The sequence below is a fragment of the Pinus tabuliformis genome, chromosome 4_2 (genome assembly GCF_031772625.1).
Source record: "Pinus tabuliformis cultivar Carrire ecotype Pingquan chromosome 4_2, CPIR1, whole genome shotgun sequence".
NCBI classification, from domain to species: domain Eukaryota; kingdom Viridiplantae; phylum Streptophyta; class Pinopsida; order Pinales; family Pinaceae; genus Pinus; species Pinus tabuliformis.
In genome coordinates, this window is record NC_142304.1 from 872,544,638 (window position 1) to 872,551,722 (window position 7,085).

The following is a 7,085-nucleotide window of genomic DNA, read 5'->3' on the forward strand; positions in this document are numbered from 1 at the left end:
TTGATTGGGGCTTGAAGGACACCAATTGAAAATTTTCCATTTTAGATTGAGTTTTTAGGTGTTTTTGAGTTCTAGCCTCTTTGTATTAACTAGGAAAGTAAACTTTTGGAGTTCAAAAGTTCCTAGTTGGGAGGTGTGAGCAAGTGATCAAATTTTATCTCAAAAATGAAAGTGCTTAAATAAATAAAAATAATTTGATTATTTTCTCAATATTTTAGATTTATTGTTACTCTTTTTATTCATTTGGCTTGATCATATTTTTTTTTCTTTTTTTCTAAAGACTAACAAAACTTGAGAGTTTGAGACATTCATACTAAAACTATTTATGTGATGGATTTAGAAGAATTTCACATTTGGATACTCTATACTTGGCCACTAGACTCGGGCTACTCCGCTTGGCTAGGCTGGGCTTGCTCGGCTCTCAGCTAACACCTGATTCCGCTATGCAATCCGCTGGGTACTACTCGCACTACTTCACTCTCGATCTCATGTGAACAACAACCAGATATGTCATATTTCTCTATGATCTAGATATCCGGTGTTTAGTACATCCACTTATCCATGTGAACAACAACCAGATATGTCATATTTCTGTATGATCTCGATATCCGGTCACCGCTTGCGCTTTCTCCATATGAACGTAGAAACAAACATTCCACTTATATAATATTCATCTGGAAAACGATAGTATATTCTCCGTTCTCTGAGAACGAGTATTTCATAATTAAGGTTGAGACTGAATATCCGGAATAAATGGCAGATCAATCACACCTTGGTGATTGGCATTTCAACATCTTTTTCCTTTTCTTTTTGTTTAAAATGTACTGCGTTTCTAATCATTTTTTGTTCTCTGGATTTTGATAAAGGTTTTCTAATATTTTCTTTCCATTGTTGTGATTTTTATATTGATTGGCGAATGTTTTCTAAAAATGATATTGCAATTACAGAAAAAAGGCAAGCAGATTATAATTTATTTAAAAATAGGTTTTCTAATATTTTCTTTCCATTGTTGTGATTTTTATATTGATTGGTTCTAAAAATGATATGGCAATTACAGAAAAAAGGCAAGCAGATTATAATTTATTTAAAAATATTAAACTTCATAGTTGAGTTTTTTTTGAAATCTGAGAAGCGGTCAAGTTTCGACAGGTAAATTCGTTACTAAGGTACCCAGTTAGATCTACTCTTGAAAGCCTTTAGCTGTGGGAATATTGAGAAATTTTAGAAAATAGAAGAACTGTATCCTCAGTAATTATATTATTACATATACAAAGCACTGGTTGAAACTTTTAATTACTACATATACAAAGCACTGGTTGAAACTTTATACTGGTAGACGGTGGAAGTTATTTCCACCAAACTCAACAAACGCTATAGTTTGGCCTTACGCGCAAGACAGAGGTCGATTGAAATACCTGTTTCGCCGCTGTCCAGGGGGATCACCTTCTATAACCTCTGTTCGCGGGAGCTCCACAGTGAATTTGTTCAATGGTTGGATTTTGAATTGCCCGGATTTGAGCAGATAATGTATGATGATGGTTGGTAAGGCGTTTATGAGCCTCCACGGAGGGTTGGTAAATGTCATTAATACACCAAAGTGGAGGCGGGCAGCTTGGCTGGCATGAACAGGGCAGACGGCAGAGTGGCCGGAGCTGGGTGACCTGTATTCCCGGAGCTGGGTGACCCGTATTGGCCGGAGGTTGAAGATGGGATGCATGTAACATGCGGCATGATCCGAGATGCGATGACGTCAACCGGGGCTGTCACGAAGGTGTAAGGACATAGCATTTATAATGGTATAGGGTAGGAAATAGGAACTGCCGGATCTGACACCCTTCCTCGAGGCCTCCACCAAACTTACCAATCACAATGTCTTCAAAAAGCCTTCATCCAACCACTCAGGAGAGGGGATGGCAGGATAAACCGTTGAACATCAACCAAGCAACAACTCGGCAGCAGGCTTGGAATTTGAAATTATTTTTGTCTGTGAAATTAAAATTTGATGACATTTTTGTATTTTTTTTACCTTTCGTTTTACGTTTTAATTAAATATGTGAGTGTCACTGAAAACTCTATTTTAATAATTTTTGTAAATTTATTCCACAGTACACAATAAGTCATCAAATGGAGATTGATAATCACTGTTGTTTATAATGATTCTTGTTAGATTGAAATTGCAAATGTGTAATCTATCAGATTTATAACTCAAATTTATGGTAAAGCCATTTAAACAATAAAATCTTTGAAAAAAAACTTACAATCCATAGACAATAAATAAATTATCTAGTGAAATTAGACCTATACCTGCAACCAAACCTGAGATGTGCATAACCTGAGATCTGCATAGTGACCATGGCAGGAGAAAGGGGTAATGAATCTCAACTTACTTAAGAAACCTCTTCCCCATTATAGTTTAAAAAATCAAATCTTCGGGCCCATGCCCTGCAACCGACCTAATAAACAAAAGAAATCACGCGGTAGGTGTTTGATCTCCGTGTTCTGTGTGACAGGACAAGATTCTAACATTGATACTTGAATATATCTCTATCTCGCAGACCGTCTCTCATTCCAAGAATCATCTAATAGGGTTTAACTGTATGCCTTATCTTAGTGTGGCATAATCATGGTTTTGGAAAATTCTAATTGCTTGTGGTTTCCACATCTCATGGATGAATGCATGGAACCGAGGTCAGTTGCTTCCTTGCACCGGATAACGCATTTTAGTTTAATTCCATTATAAATCCTGGAATATTTCAAAAAACATTAATACATATAAGTTAATTCAATAGTTTCTTTTTTCAAATAACATTCTTATACACAAAAAAATCTATATAAATTTATATATCAGTGTCAATGCATATTTATAACTATTAAATCACATCATATTTATTGGAATGGGTGGTTTAATTAATAGATAAAATGGTTTTTTTTTTTTTAATTTTTTAGTTTTGTTCAAATTTTAAAGATATTTTTTAAAATTATAAGTGGCATTTTTTAAATATTTTTTTTAATTTTGTCTATAATTTGGAAGAGATTTTTGAAAATTGAGTGAATCCGTTGAAACTCACCACAAAGTCCTAACTGAGTAATTCAATTTCAACTAAAATTTCATACCCTTAGAAAAAGTTTCACCTCAAAATCCTAATCTTACCACAAAGTCCTAACTGAGTAATTCAATTTCGACTAAAATTTCATACGCTTAGAAAAAGTTTCACCTCAAAGTCTTAATTGATTAATTCAATTTGGACTAAAGTTTCAGTACGCTGAATTTTTCTTTTCATGGTGGGAGTCGGGACTCTGTTGGAATGTTCAGCTTTTAGAGTTTTAATATTAAGAATTATTTTTATTTTGAAATATTTTTTAAATGTGATATAAAGCAGCCCGATCAAACAATTAATAAAATTCCAAAAATAATTAAGATCAAATCAAATTCAAATTCTAAAAATATTCCAAAATCAAAACAAAACAAGAGTTAAAACTTTAATTAAGTTTATTGAAACTTCCCGGATGATGTTTAAAACCTAACTTATTAAGAATTAGACGAAACCCATCTGATTCAAAATAAGAAGTTTGAATGATCCTTTCACCAAAATGCCGTAGGCCTGTTTAACACACCAATATAGTGCACGAAAAATCAATTTCACAGCGCAGTACTCACTGTTGGAACTTGGAGCGCTTTCAGGAAGAACTGAACAAAACAATTTGACAGCGTACTACTCATGGGTCCGTGGGGAAACTGAACAGTGCTCTCTGGTTAAAAAATGACGATATTACCGATACTCCCGGTGGTGACGTGGTCCCATACTCCTATTACGGATATTATAGATTTTTACGTTTTCTTTATGAAACTAGACGTCAAAATGACGGGTTGGAAAAATATAATGCACGTCTAACTTGACGTGGAAGATTTTTTCCCTGCGGTCAAATACGTTCTTAAATAAAAAATACGTCCTGTGAGACGTCAAATTCCAGACCTGCTCCGCAGGGACCAGCGGGAGGACCAGGGCTCAGCAATCCGCCCCAAACACGTGCAAACCAAAAACTAAGAAATACCAACACTAGAAATCAAAGTCCCTGAAATAGCTGCGTACAGGGTGTATATGCAAGAGCATGTCCTCATTTGCAACTTTATGAGCTTTTCGCAGGAAAAGAAGGCTCTCAACTGGTGGATACAACAAACATGGCGCCTAGCAAAAGAAAGCATCAAGCTGCGGCGATCCAAACTCTAAATTTATTCGTGCAACAATACTCTAAATTTACCGAATTCATTCGTGCAATAATAATAGCAAGGAAATTAAAAATATAAAAGCCATTCAGGGCACATAAATTCAAAACAAAATCAAAATATCAAAACCTGGGATCCAAACTGAGGCCATTTATTCGTGCAATAATACTCTAAATTTAGCGAATTCATTTGTGCAATAATAATAGCAAGGAAATTAAGATATTCAGGGCACATTAATTAAAAAAAATCAAAATGTTAAAACCAGATAAGACATGTGAATTTTCTTTTAATAAAACAACATGTTCTACTTGCAAAAACAATTTTTAAGAAAAAAACAAAAAGTTCCAAACCAAATTGCATCTTCGTCAGTCCCCACCTTCACCTTCTACAAGCATGCCACACAGTTGGACCCATTCATTCGTGCAATAATCCTCTAAACTGAGGCAATTCATTCGTGCAATAATACTCTAAACTCGGCGCATTCATTCGTGCAATACAAGGAAATCAAAAATGAAAAAGCCATCCAGTGTACATAGATTCAAAAAAATTCAAAATGTTAAAACCAGTGCACATAGATTCAAAAAAATTCAAAACGTTAAAACCATGCAATTGGAGCCCATTTCACTACACAGTTGACAGAAAATAGTTGCAATATTTATTAGAAATTGGACAAGCCCAATACTACTGAAGGAGTTGCTCCGAGATCTTTACAAAATTATTCAACCAGAACAAACCATTGGCCTTAAAGTTTCAAAGCCGGTCCAGTATTAGAAATTGACGAATCCAAACAAAAAAAAGTATACCACTAATAGTTTCTAAACAAATTCTCGACTACAATAAAAGCAAACACCAATTCCCTAGAATCATTCAAAGGCCCACTGATTTTCACGCCTGACCTCCTCCTCCTCTTCAGGAGTAAAATCATTCCTTATGTTGAAAGTTCTACGTATTTCTTCTGGCGTTTTCCCTTTTATCATGTCCGCAACAGTCCGACATGCAAGATCTAGCAGATTTTTTATGTTTAGGTAATTAGCAGCCTGCAAAAACCCGGAAAGCTTAATAAGCCAAAATTTCCGTAAAATATACAAATGTATTTTTTTTCAGAAGAAAAAGCTTTTATATTATATCGAGGGAATATATACAAAATGAACCTGATAGATCTGAAAAGATCGATGGATGATCTCTAGCCTGGACAGGCATATACATGTGCTAAGCATTAATAAAGAAAGCGAGGAAGATATTGCAGAACAATTACATGGGATGAGACTACACAGAGATTTCTAGCATTGAAGGATCTCAGAAATTAAAAAAAAAATTAATTGATGGAACATTGATTTACTGGAGAAGCCATCGGTAACTGTACTCAGAGGTTCCAAACAATTTGGTTGGGTTGGGGTAATTCAGGTAGATTAGACCCCTCAAAACAACAAATAAGAAAAGCGATAGTTTGTTTCAAAGAATACCAAACCATCAAATAAGAGTTTCTGAGAGAATTCTGAGAGAACAAAGTCGCCTGATCGACTTTTACGAATTCTTCATCCCAAGTCTTGATTTCGTCCTCCGAAATGGCCGATTTCTCATGTGCATTGACATGGTACTTGCAGTATTGGATGACCTTCGAGAGTATCGCACTAGAAACGTTTGGCAGCGGAATAGCATTGGCGGTGCCAGTGTCCTCGATCATGTACTTGATGGTCTGAGATTCAAATGCCACAGCCTCAGTGACATCAAACAATTCGCCATCTGAGCTCTTCAAACTCACCTTGCTTTCGGAGGCCATGGCTTCCCAACTAAAAAGTTGATCCGAATCGAATAAAAGAGGATCGGAATAAAAAGAGAGGACTGAATTTCTGTGTATAAGCGAAGAGAACTCGAGAAAGTACGAACGAACTTTCGCTCGATCAGTATGAGATGAGCGATATGTGGTAAGGGCAATAAGTCCATATATTTATAGCCTGATTGATTACCCAAATAACCATGCCATGGGCCATTCACTGCCTTTTTTAATTATCTTTTCTTAAGTCTAGTTAACATAACCCAAATCTAGAGCTTTTAGGGTTTTCTTATTTTATTGTTTTATACCCGCTAATTGTTTTCGATTCATGCTCCACCTATTTTATTTTAGTGTATTAGTGGGCCAAATTGCATCTGAAATTACTCTTTGCTAAAAATAGCTAGTACGTCCTGTTTAGCTTAAACGTAGTTAATAAAAACAAAAAATCATCGTAAAAATAAAACAAATAATAAAATATTATACGGTTAAGAAATATGATTAACTAATATTATTTATTGAGCCGAGGGGATGTGTAAGTTTATCCGCCATTTGTTCCCTTTAAAATAAAAATAAAAATTATATTGTAAACAGAAAAATAATGTTGGTTATAATAAGAAAAATAAGTTAAAAAAATGTGTTTTCAAAAATATTTCAACAAGAAATTTAAATAAACTAATTGAAGATCTATGTTAACTAATTTATGTTCATAAAATTGTTTGTTTTTTTTTTTTACAGAAACGAGTAGGTTGATGTATTAATTCTTGGCTGGAAAGCCATTATTCAGATTACAAAGAGGTGCACGAAGATCAGATTTCTCTTCTATCAGGATCCAATTGACTTCCCCTCCACTAAGCCTGCGATTTTTACTAGCTGTAGTTCTTGTAACTTTATCTATCTTTCCTAAATTGCTGATACAAACAAACTGCTTCATTAAAAGGTAGTAAAACATTTTAAACAAGCTATTTAAGGGATGGTGTTCCAGCTTTCGTCTCCATCTCTTAGGAGCGCTCCAGGGGGGAGAAGCACCGCTTTGTTGGCTTCAGCATCGACTTCTTTATTGTTTTCTCTCTTAACATGAAGGAACTC

At 34.9% G+C, this 7,085-nt stretch overlaps 1 pseudogene; it reads right to left on the reverse strand.

Annotated features, from left to right (window-relative positions):
• Nucleotides 1-5,086: 5,086 nt before the first annotated feature.
• On the reverse strand, nt 5,087-6,005 carry LOC149172459 (SKP1-like protein 1B pseudogene; annotated as a pseudogene).
• Between the last annotated feature and the right edge of the window lie 1,080 nt (nt 6,006-7,085).